The sequence below is a fragment of the Sciurus carolinensis genome, chromosome 12, assembly GCF_902686445.1.
Source record: "Sciurus carolinensis chromosome 12, mSciCar1.2, whole genome shotgun sequence".
In the NCBI taxonomy this organism is placed as follows: Eukaryota; Metazoa; Chordata; class Mammalia; order Rodentia; family Sciuridae; genus Sciurus; species Sciurus carolinensis.
The window spans coordinates 12799287-12811207 of NC_062224.1; the positions used below are offsets into that span (position 1 = coordinate 12799287).

At 40.8% G+C, this 11921-nt stretch overlaps 1 long non-coding RNA gene across 1 annotated transcript; it reads left to right on the plus strand.

The window, feature by feature from the left end:
• The first annotated feature begins 24 nt into the window (after positions 1-24).
• On the plus strand, positions 25-5595 carry LOC124961103 (uncharacterized). Its single transcript, XR_007104236.1, has 3 exons — positions 25-210; positions 771-897; positions 2052-5595. It is a non-coding gene; the product is annotated as an uncharacterized LOC124961103 (long non-coding RNA).
• Positions 5596-11921: the final 6326 nt, after the last annotated feature.

Here is an 11921-nt window from a genome sequence, read left to right on the forward strand (position 1 = left end):
ATCTTGGCTTCCGGTTCCCCGCCCGTCCTCTGCCACCGTGGTCTGGGCGGCGGCGCGCCGGCCGGGAGTTGAGTTGCGCGAGAGAAGTGGGACCGCGGCTGCGGTGCGTCTGTCACTTTCATTACTCCGCCGCTTGGGCAGGAGCTCGCTAAATCCAAGGGCCAAAGCCAGACCGCTGCCCTTGGACTTTGAGCTAGTATGCGCCGTTAGGTGCGTGTGGGGCCACGTGGGTGAGGAACAGCGACCCGGGCCGCCTTTGGGAGCTGCCAGCTTTGGTCGCACGCTGCAGCTTGGCGCCTATTCCTGCCCGCAAGGCAGGGAAGAGCTCAGAAATGATGCGTTTTCTTTCGTGTCCAGTGCCATACTTGTGGGTTCTGAGAAAAATTCGGCTTAAACTGGTTTCCATGCTAGAGAAAATTTGCCCTAAAGTAGCCTCCATCTACAGTGAACGGCACCCTAGCATGATGTGCAAACAGGTTGTAACCTAACTTAAGAGTATACCCTGGTAACCAAGCAACTGAGCTTCGGCCAGTCCCAGGCTGAAGGCTGCCAAATTGCGCCCTAATTAGGCAAGTGCTGAATTGCACTATTGGAGTAATCTTTGTACATTTCCTGTTTTTCTGGTTATAAATACAGTTCACCACATTTTAGGTGCTGGGGTATTCTGAACCATTTTTGCCCTGATGTGCTACCTAGTTCCATGTATTTGTTGTTTAAATAAACTCTTAAATTTAACTCATCTTAGTTTTTTTTTTGTTTGTTTTTAACAGATTAGCATAGTTTAATAGAGTGCAAAGCAGAACTTACAGTGGTTTCCAGGAGCATCAAGCCTCCACGCAAGCTAGTCACCACCACCCTTTGGGCCTGGTGATCTTTTACAGCATCTGGAGATCCTGGGTAAGTTTCTTTCTGGGATCCCATGCTCCACTCATTTTGTGTTCTCAGCTCTCCAAGTTCATCTGAGCAAACTTTCTGTTTTTCTTCTCCCCACCCCGCACCACTTTCCCGAATTGGATTCAATTAAGAGGCCTCAGTTTTCTTAACAAAATATGAATTGGGTTTCAAGTCAGATTGGATATTGAACACTTAAATGGGTTAGAAAAGCAGTGGTACAAGTTTTAATTTAGAGAGAATTATTTGCAAGTCATATGTGAAAAACAGATTTTTTAAAATCCTGCTAAAACAGGACTCAGTGGCAGAGTACTTACTAAGCATGTGCAAGGTGTTGGGTTCAATTGCTAGCACTGGAAAAAAACAAAAACAAAAAAACTGCCAAAACAATAGGACTTTTTAAAAATTTTTTAGTTGTTGAACAACCTTTATTTTATTTATATGTGGTGCTGAGGATCAGACCCAGTGTGTCACACATGCTAGGCAAGCGCTCTACCACTGAGCCACAACCCCGGCCTAGGATATGTTTTTTTAATTCATATGTAGACGTATCTACACCTAATGAATCAGAAATTTCTTCCTTAATTTTTTTTTTTTTTTTGTAAAAGCAGTTAAGCTTTAAGCAAGAAACTAAGGGCATGATGAAAGAGGTTTATACTTTAATAAGTAAACTAAAACTGTCTCTTCTGTCTTTATCTAAATACTCTGATTCCACTAACCCTTTGTCCAATTGCCTTTTTCCTTTGAAGATAAAAAGAGAAAGACAGATGCTAAATAAAGTGAGGCCTTCTGACCAACCAAGGATACCCACTATCACTTTTGGCCCATGTTCTGAGATAGAACTTAGAGCCAGCATAAGAGAATTTCCAAATCTAAAAGAAAATCCTCTAAAAACTTATCCAGAAATTTAGAATTTTCATAGCGGCTTACAATCTGAGACTCCCTGACCTTTACCAACTTGTGCATATGACATTGGGACCTAGTGAAGCTTGAAATGGATGGCAAAAGCAGAATGGAAGGAACCTCCTCAGTATATTTATGACCCTTTCAAAAGTTGTTGAAGGGTGAGACCAAGGAAAGCTAGGAAAATTATTGACTTTTAGATTCAGTCTCTGAGGTTTTTTGCAGAAGATTAATTTGTCCATTATATAATCCTGCAGGCAAAAGAAGGAAGAAACAGTTTCAGATTACAGAGCTCACTTAGAAACACAGTGAAGCATTCTGGACTCAAAATACATCAAAGACTATTTCCTGCCACAACTAAAATGCCAGAAAAACCAGGCAGCCATAAACCCTGTCAGGGAGGATAGACTCCCACAACTATGACTTTCCAGTTATTTTCTAGCAGTTTCTACAGGGAACAGACACTAAAGGACCTGAAATTGGTCCAGTAGAAGACTTCAAAAGGAAAACAAAGGGCTTTATGGATCTGGTATGGCATATAGACTCACTGAAATAACTCTTGGGATTATCTTTTTAATCTGTATACTTCATGCTACCTTAACAGCTGCAGGAGTAAGAAGGCGATCTGCCTGCATCATTATGTCTGAGATGAGCATCACCACAGTTGCTTTCTTCCCCAAGAAACTGCAGAGGGTAGAGCAGAACTAACCCAAACTGAAGTTGTATCAATTTGCAAGTTTGGATATGATGTGTGATTTGGTATTACAGTTGGTTCTTCTGCAAAAATAAGAAGCAATGTCAAACAAGTCCAGAAGAGATTTAACCCATTTGTGACATCAATTGAAGACCAGATCTTTAGGACTCTGCCAGTTTGTTAATTGGTATGTGTCCCATCCTGTTACCAGTTACCTATTGGCTCAACAGTCATTCATGAATTAACCAATTTGTATATGGAATAGTAAACACAAGTTTCACCTAAGAAGTAATTGATTGAGCATATACAATGGTCTCCATTTATATCCAAGCAACTACGTATAACACTACCTGACATAAACAATTCACGAATAGTACGGTTTTACTTCATCCTGTTGCTAGTGAAATTTCTGCTTTCTTGAAGGCCTCAAAAAATGTCAAAAACAATTGGATTCTGTTTGGAGCAATCCAACGTTGTGCAATTCTAGAATTATCACTTCAAAAGGTCCCCAACCACTATATTGCTACAGACAACTAGATGAAAAAGCATTCCATTCTATAATGCTTTTGTTCTTCCTGAGAGGACACTAGAAGCAAGTTTAAGAGTCTCTTTACTTGCCATTGCTTCTGATCAGAGGATCACTTACATAAGTAACCAACATGGTTTGGTTCTAAATGATTAAAAAATATTGGTGGAATAATTGTCCTAAGATTGCTAAAATGATTTATAATCAGTTTTTGGTTCTTCAAACCCATAATTCTGGGAAGACAACAAAAACTTCTGATGGTGCATTTCCACCACCTGATGGACCCTTTGAACATTTCAGAGTTTGATTCAGTTGACACCCTCAATGTATGTTTTAGTCAGCTTTTTCACTGCTGTAACTAAAAGGACCTGACCAGAAAAATAGAGGAGAAAAAGTTTATTTGAGGGCTCACAGTTCCAGAGGTCTTAGTCCATAGAAGGCTAGCTCCATTTTCCCAGCTTGAGGTGAGGCAGAACATCATGGTAGAAGAGTGTGGCAGAGGGAAGCAACTCACATGGTGATCAGAAAGCAGAGAGGGAGACTCCACTTGCCAGATACAAATTGCCCCACCTCCTCCATACCATTCCTGTCTTCAGCTACCACTCAGTTAATTCCTATCAGGAGATTAATTCACTGATTGGGTTAAGGCTTTCACAACCCAATCATTTCTTCTCTGAGCCTTCTTGCATTGCCTTACACATGAGCTTTTGGGGGATGCCTCACATCCAGATCATAACAATGAGTATCTAGTATGTTCTTGTAATAGTGTATTTTCTGTTAGGATGGAAACTTTCCCAAATAAGAAAGCCAATGCTGTGACATTATGTAAGAAACAACTAGAAAATGTGTTTCCTTTATAGGACATCCCTGGAGAAATTTCCAGTGACAGAGAAACCCAATCCATTGGACGTATTATGAGGCAATTAAGTAAGATGAACTGTTTTAGTCGTCTTTTCATTGCTGACTAGAACAACTGAGAGGAGGGAAAGTTTATTTGGGTCTCACAGTTTCAGAGATCTCGGTCTATATACAGCTGACTCCATTGCTCTGGGTCCAAAGTGAGGCAGCACATCAGGGGGGAAGGGCCCAGTGGAGGAAAGCAACTTATGTCAAGGCAGGTGTAGGAAGTGACCACAGGGGACATGCACCATTTCAAGGTATGCACCCAGAGACCAACCTCTAGCAGTGCCCTTCCTGCCTGTAGTTGCTCCCCAGGTAAGTCCATTCAAACTAGGATGAACTTCAGCTGTAAATCTAATCACTTCACCTCAAATATTCCTTCAGAAACAGGAGCTTTGGGAAGACACCTCATCAAAACCATAATGTGAACACAAGAGTATTTTAAAATTGAAATTAGTAAAGTCAACCACCTGTATTGCCTTGGCCAAAGGTGTTACCACTGGCTTTAATGGCAGTCCTACCCACTCCCAACTGACAAATGTAGATTGACATTTTATGAAGATCCATGCCCAATTTGTTAATAACAGCTCAAACATCTACTATCCTGAATTCTGATATAAGTGCTGTAAACCTTAAATGCCAGAGTGTATTTTCATCCAGAAAAAGAAACTTTTCGTGACCTACCACGTGATGGTAACTACACTTCTCAAAATCTACAAACTAGAGACTGCATTTTCTAGAAGTGACATCAGAGAAAGATTGCTCTTGAACCTTATTGGAAGGACCCTACCAGGTTGTCATTCACACTGCAGCATAGTTTCAAGACCTTGAATGTTGGTTCTGCATCTCACAACTCAGAAGGACCCCTCCTGACACCTGGAACTGTACACCTGTTGAAGACTTTAAAATAAAACCAGGGGAATTTTTTTCTGAGAAGCGTGGCAACATAAGATGTGATAGCTTTCCCAAGAGAGCAGAACAAAATTTCTCTGTCACCATAAGGCCTTTCCTCCTATTTTTCTGCCATTCTAACCCCCTTCCCTTTTTCACACAGGGAATTCCACAGGACAGTAATCTTTGGATGGCTTTAATGTAGCAAAACTGTGTGATCTTGCAAGAAACCAGAGTGATTGTGGGTTCGTGTAAAAAAAAAAAAAAAAAAAAAAATCAGAAAACCATTCTCTTAGTGCCAGTACCTCTTGATATTCCAAACAAGAAACAGGAAAGGAATAAACTCCAAAAGAATAGAATGGTATTGTATTCCTTGAAGTTTTAATTGTCACTACTTTTTTCTTCCCTCTGCTTGTGAGAGGTAGTACTCCAGCCTTTCTGCTCAGTAGCCTGATTGTTAACAGGTATAGAAAAACTGGTTGGTATCTGCATGAAGTATCCACTTACTCTGTTCTGCCTTATCATTAGTTTTGATCTTGTTATTTGGCCTGGCTTACTCTTGCTTTCTAAATAGATTTTCTTAAAATTTTTCAGAACATTTCCCTTTATCAAATGTCTAAGTGGTCTATAACTGAAATTAGTACCTCTCTTGAAATAGGACAAATTAGTTTCCACTGAGGAGAGGTTCCAGTGGTTCTTGGGGACTCACTTTTGGCAATAGTGAAGTGCGAGAGGCATGGAATTTAAAACTAACTCATAGCTTGGGAGCAGTTTCAAACTTTACAGCCTATCAGAATTCTCAGAGATTTAGACAGAAACTACTCTCCAACAAATGATTAACATCTGTGTACAATGGAAACACATAATGGAGAATCATGCAGCTCTTGATCTCTTTGCCCAAGCTGGGGATGTGTACATGTGACTGAACAAAACTGAATGGTACACTTTATCTTTACCCTGATTTAGTACTACAGAGAGCTTAATTAGAAAAGTGACTGATACTGCCATTTTTTAGACCTGGACACCAAACACATTAAGGAAATTTCTCAGAGGAAAGTAATACATTATGTGTTTTGGGGAAGAGCTAGCATCGGCTTTGAAGGCATCTTGACTGGTGAATGTTAAGCTTGGCTGTTAAAAGTTTTCCTCTCCTTTACATTTTCTTTAGTAGGCTTCCAGATCGCTATGACTAGTGTCAGCAGAGTAGCCACAAAATTGAGTACCTCTTTGGATCAGACCACTTTGTAGCATACTATGTGTTATTGTCAGCTTTTGTGTTGCTGTAACCAAAATACCTGACAAGGACTACTTAGACGATGGAAAGTTTATTTGGGGCTCAGGGTTTCAGAGATCTCAGTCCATAGGCAGCTGACTCCATTGCCTCTGGACCCAAAGTAACACAGCATGTCATGAAGGAAGGGCCCAGGAGAGGAAAACTTCTCAGCTTATGACAGAATCGGGAAGTACAGGGTGGGAGAAGGGGTTGGAGAGAGGGAACAGGCACTCTTCCAGGGCTTGCCCTCAGTGACCCACCTCCACCTGCCTGTAGTTACCATCCAGGTCATTCAAACTAGGATGGACTAATTGGGTTGCATCTCTTGTGATCTAATCATCTCACCTCTAAATATTCCTGGATTAACAGGAGCTCTGGAGGGTTGCCTCATCCAAACTTTGGTATTCCAACCCAGCCCCCAGAAGCTCTTGTCCATCTCACATGGCAAAATGCATCATCTCCAAGAGTCCTGTAGTCTTAATTTCAGCAGTGCCCTAAATCCAATCTTAAACCTCCTCTGAGATTTAAGGCAAACTCAACTGTGAGACAAAATAAAAAATAAGTTACATATATCTAATACATACTGTTACAGAGTAAACATTTCCATTCCAAAAGGGAGAGATGGGGGCATAGAAAGAAGGGTTGGGACCAAAGCAAAACCAAAATCCATTTGGGCAAACAAGTCCTGTAACTCCATGTATAGCATCTAGGATACTTCTCTGAGAGGTCATTTTTGTTTTTGTTTTGTTTTGTTGATGAGGATTGAGGATTGAACCCAGGGGCAATTTACCATTGAGCTACATACCTAGCCCATTTTTTTTTTTTTTTTTTTGTTAATTGAGACAAGTTCTCACTAAGTTGCTTAGAGCCTCACTAAGTTGCTTAGGCTGGCCTCAGACTTTCAATTCTCTTGCCTCAGCCTCCTGAGTTGCAGGAATTACAGGCATGTACCACTGTTCCCAGCAAGGTATTATTTTCAAAGGGCCTGGGCAACTCTAACCCTTGGGTCTTATCAGTTGTAGCATTCATGGCCTCTCTTTTACCCTGGTTCTCTCTGCACCCATCATCTTTCCTCAGCAGACAGCCCAAGTTGCTGGCATCTCTTAATCCCTGGGTTCTCCATTCCAGATTAGCTTCACCTTTACATTTTAACACACTTTTCTCTCAGAGGCAGCCTGCAGGTACTCTGACCTGTGACACTGCCTGAGTTTCTAGGCCTTCCTTTGAAATTTCAGTGGAAGCCTCTTTGACACCTTAACTTGAGCATGCTGCATTCCTGCCAAGTCAGCACCATGTGGATGATGCCAGGGTCTGCTGCCAGCTCACACAATACCTGGTCTCCCTGGAGTCAGCTGCAGTGGTTTTTGAGTGCCTGCATGACTCAGAATGGTTAAACTACTCCAAGGCCCCCCCCCGCCAGTGCAAGCAGGGAACCCCTATGATCTTGTCCTAAAGGAAGTTTCTATACCCTGGAAACTGCAATGGGTGTACTTTTGGAAATTCCCGAGGTAAGCATCCTATTGTCTCTGTGTGAAGTACTTAGCATCTCTTGAGGTGCTATAATCTCTTCAACAAGCACACCTTCCTTAGCCACAGCTTTACATGCATTCTTTTGTCAAAACTGCAAGTTTTTAAAATCTTTTAGCTCTTGGAACTGAGCAGGCACTTTACAGAAGAAATATGAATGGTCAAAAATTTATGAAAAAATGTTCAACATCTCCCACAATAAGAGAAATACATATTAAAACTACACAGAGATGCCATCTCCAATCAGAATGGTGTTTATCAAGAATACAAGTAATGATATATGTTGGGGAAGATGTTGGGGGGTAAAGTACACTCACACATTGCTGGTGGGACTGCAAATTGGTACAACTACTCTGGGAAGCAGTATAGAGATTCCTCAGAAAACTTGGAATGGAACCACCATGTGACCCAGTTATCTTACTTCTTGGTATATACCCAAAGAACTTAAAATCAGCCTACTATAGTGATGCACCCACATCAATGCCTGTAGCTGCTCAACTCACAATAGCTAAGCTATAGAACCAACCTAGTTCCCCTTTAGCAGATAAATGGATGAAGGAAATGTGGTATAGATACACAATGGAATACTACTCAATCATAAAAAAAGAATAACTTTATGACATTTGCTGGCAAATGGATGGATTCAGAGACTATCATGCTAAGTGAAATAAGCCGATCCCCAAAACCCAAAGTTCAAATGTTCTCTGAAATGTGAATGCTAATACACGATAAAGGCGGGGGAGGGAAGAATAGAAATTCATTGGATAAGGGGACTGAAGGGAAGGGAATAGGATAGGAATAGGAATAGGAATAGGGATAGGAATAGGAAAGACAGTAGAATGAATCTGACATAACATTCCTATGTTCATACATGAATACACCACCAGTGAAACCACATCATGTACTACCACACAGGAATGGGATCCTAAGTAGAATAAGTTATACTCCATGTATGTATGATATATCAAAATACACTCAACTGTCATGTGTATCTAAAAATAACAAAAAAGAAAAAAGAATTTGCCGTTTTCTGCTCTTGAGTCTCAAAGTAAACCTGGCTGAAAGCTGCCAACAATATCCATGCCAAATGAATGATGTACTGCCTTGAAATTTCCTCCCCAAGATTAGTCCATCATTAAATTAAGCCTCACACAGTCTCAGGACATAAACAAAATTAGCCAAGGTCTTTGCCAGAATGTAACACAAGTGCCTTTTAGTCCAATTCCCAAGAGTACTCATTTCTCTCTGAAATCTCATGAGCATGGTCTTCATTCTTTTTTTTAAATATTTTTTTAGATGTCGATGGACCTTTATTCTATTCATTTATTTATATGTGTTGCTGAGAATTGAACCCAGTGCCTCACACATGCCAGGCAAACACTCTACCACTGAGCCACAACCCCAGCCCCACATGGTCTTCATTCTTACCAGTATTCTGGTCTGAGCTCCCACCAGAATTGCCTGTTAAGCTCTGCTTACAACATTCTAAAACTTACAGCTAGCATCTCTTAACTTTTCAAAATTTCTCTTACCAGTTCCAAAGGCTTCCAAACCACATGTTCAAGTTAGTCAAAGCAACAATCCCATCCTTGGTACCCGTTTCTGTTTTAGTCAGCTTTCGTGTCAGTCTTACCAAAATACTTGACAAGAATGACTTAGAGGAGGGAGATTTTATTCGGGGCTTATGGTTTCAGAGGTCTCAATCCATAGATGACCAACTCCATGGCTGTTTCCAAGGTGAAGGAGTGCCTCATGGGGGAAGGGCCCAGCAAAGGGCTCAGCTCATAGTAGGGTCAGGAAGCAGTAGGGTATAGGAAGGGGTCACAGGGAATGTGCAGCTTTCTGGTGTATGCCCCGAGTGACCCACCTCCTCCAGCCATACCCCACCCTCCTACAGTTACCACTAGTCTGTCCATTCAAACTAGGATGGACTAATTATGTTACAGCTCTCAAAATCTAATCATCTCATCTCCCGATATTCCTTGCAGAAACACAGGAGCATTGGAGGGACACCTCATATACAAACCATAACAGTCAGTTTCTCAATTTCCACCCTAGTTCAAACACTCTGATCAGTGGGACACAGACACTTGAATTTTGAATTGTTTGCTTTTGATCAGTTGATTAATGGAAGCCTCCTATTGCAGTTTCTTGGCACTATATTGTGCTCACTCAAAAGTGTTAAATGCCCATACATAGCTATCATTTTTACACTGATATCATTAGAGTTAGAAAAATAACATAAGACATATGAGTCATCTACTACTGTAAAGTTGTGGACACAATACTGAAATCGAGCAGATTCATTATGATGGTTGCAGAAGCTGGTGTATGGCCCAGCCCATCATTTCTGTGAATCTCTCAAAGATAAGAGGGTGACCAGAGGGAGGTGGGGAGAATTGTAAATTGAAATAAATTTAACCTAAAACTAACTTTCTGCTTGAGAATAAGATGTGACCCAAAGTGGCCTCCATATTTAATGGCCTACTATCTCCCTTAATAAACCTTTAACCTAAGAACAGGTAGCTGTAACTTTTAACTTCAGAATATACCCTAAGAGCTGGGGTTGTGGCTCAGTGGTTCAGCACTTGCCTAGCATGTGTGAGGCACTGGATTCAATTCTTATCACCACATATAAATAAATGAATAAAAGTTCATCAACATCTAAAAAATAAAAAAGAATATACCCTATTAATCAAGGAACTGAGCTTCAGCCAATCTCAGGCTGAAGGCTGCCAAGTTATATGCTCAAATAAGGCAAACAACAAACTGAACCAACCGGGTAATCTTTGTGCATCATTTCCTGGTTTTCTGGCTGTAGATACAGCTCACTACCTTATAGGTAGGGGCATTCAGAACTGTGTATCATATGGAGTACTACCCTATTTCTTGCTCAGATAAACTTTGTTAAAGTTGTCTCAGTTTTATCTTTAACAGTGATGCCCAAATGGGTAACTTAGGAAGGTTGGGAGGAGCAGGGGGAGCCTCTTTTTAAAAGCTTAAATAGGAGCTGAAGAAATAGCTAATTTTGGAGAGTGCTTGCCTAGCATGTGCAAGGGCCGTGGTTCAAATCCCCGGCACCTCAGAGGAAAAACAAAACAAAACTCTAAAAGCTTAAATAAACTGGAAGATCAGATTTGACTTGGAAGCAGATATTCACCTACTGAGAGCTACAACTTAAATCAGCTATAAAAATGTCACCTGACCAGGACACAAAAGGTTTAAGTCATGAGCACAGAAGAAATGCTTCCCCTATTCACCTCCCTCATCTCTCCTACCCACACCTGCTTTTCAAGAATTATTATTGAAATCTCCAGCGCTGGTGAGGAGACAGGTATGAACAGATATATTTTCAACTCAGAGGCAGACTCTGAAGAGGCCTTCTGGACAGCGATTTTCCTACAGGTGTTAACAGTTGGAAAAACCAGTGTTTTCAGAAAGTGATAGATCTGCATACCCAGCAGCCATAAAGATTTGGTATTTCCTTCAAGATTTACCCTCAAATATAGCTGGATAAGAGCTATTTAAAGCAAATCTTGGTAGAACTTCTTTCCTCACACTTTAATTCAGATTGAGGAAAGAATATAACCATTTTTTATATTCTTCACCCCATAGGAGGATGTTATTTCGACCAATGGACCTTTTGAGGGATGAGAAAGGAGAAAGTCACTTAAATTTACATACAACCTTAAGTGGATTTGTGTGTATTTGTGACCAAACAAAATTTCCTAAGGCAAATGCCAAGTTCAAAACCTATAAGACAACTGAATCTGGTTATATGACAGTTGGTGTAACAATTTTTTGTTGACTAAATAGATGATTCCTTAAGAAGGTACTGTTGGGTTCAAGTTATCAGGAGTCATGATACCTAGATTCTGTGGAACAAGGAAGTTGAACCCAGGGCCTCCTGCATGCTAGACAAGTGCTCTAACACTAAGCTACACCCCCCAACCACTTTTATTTTGAGACAGGGTCACACCAAGTTGCTGAGGCTGGCCTCTCACAATCCTCCTTCCTTAGGCCTTGAAGTAGCTGAGATTACAGGCATGTGCCAACACACCCAATGTTAAGCTACATTTTTGAACTTGCATGAAATATCCATTTTTAAAAACGACCAATAACACTAAAGAGCCTTCTTCACATTTTGCCATCATCCTCTGAATGTTGAAAAGGCTTTTAAGCATATCAACTAAATTATGGTACCTTGCTTAATTGAAGGTTATTTCATGATTATTCAGCTATAGTTACTGAGAAACCTAAAGGCACCAAGATGAGGGAACTGGATTTAGGGCAAATAAGGATGCCTTACACTAAAA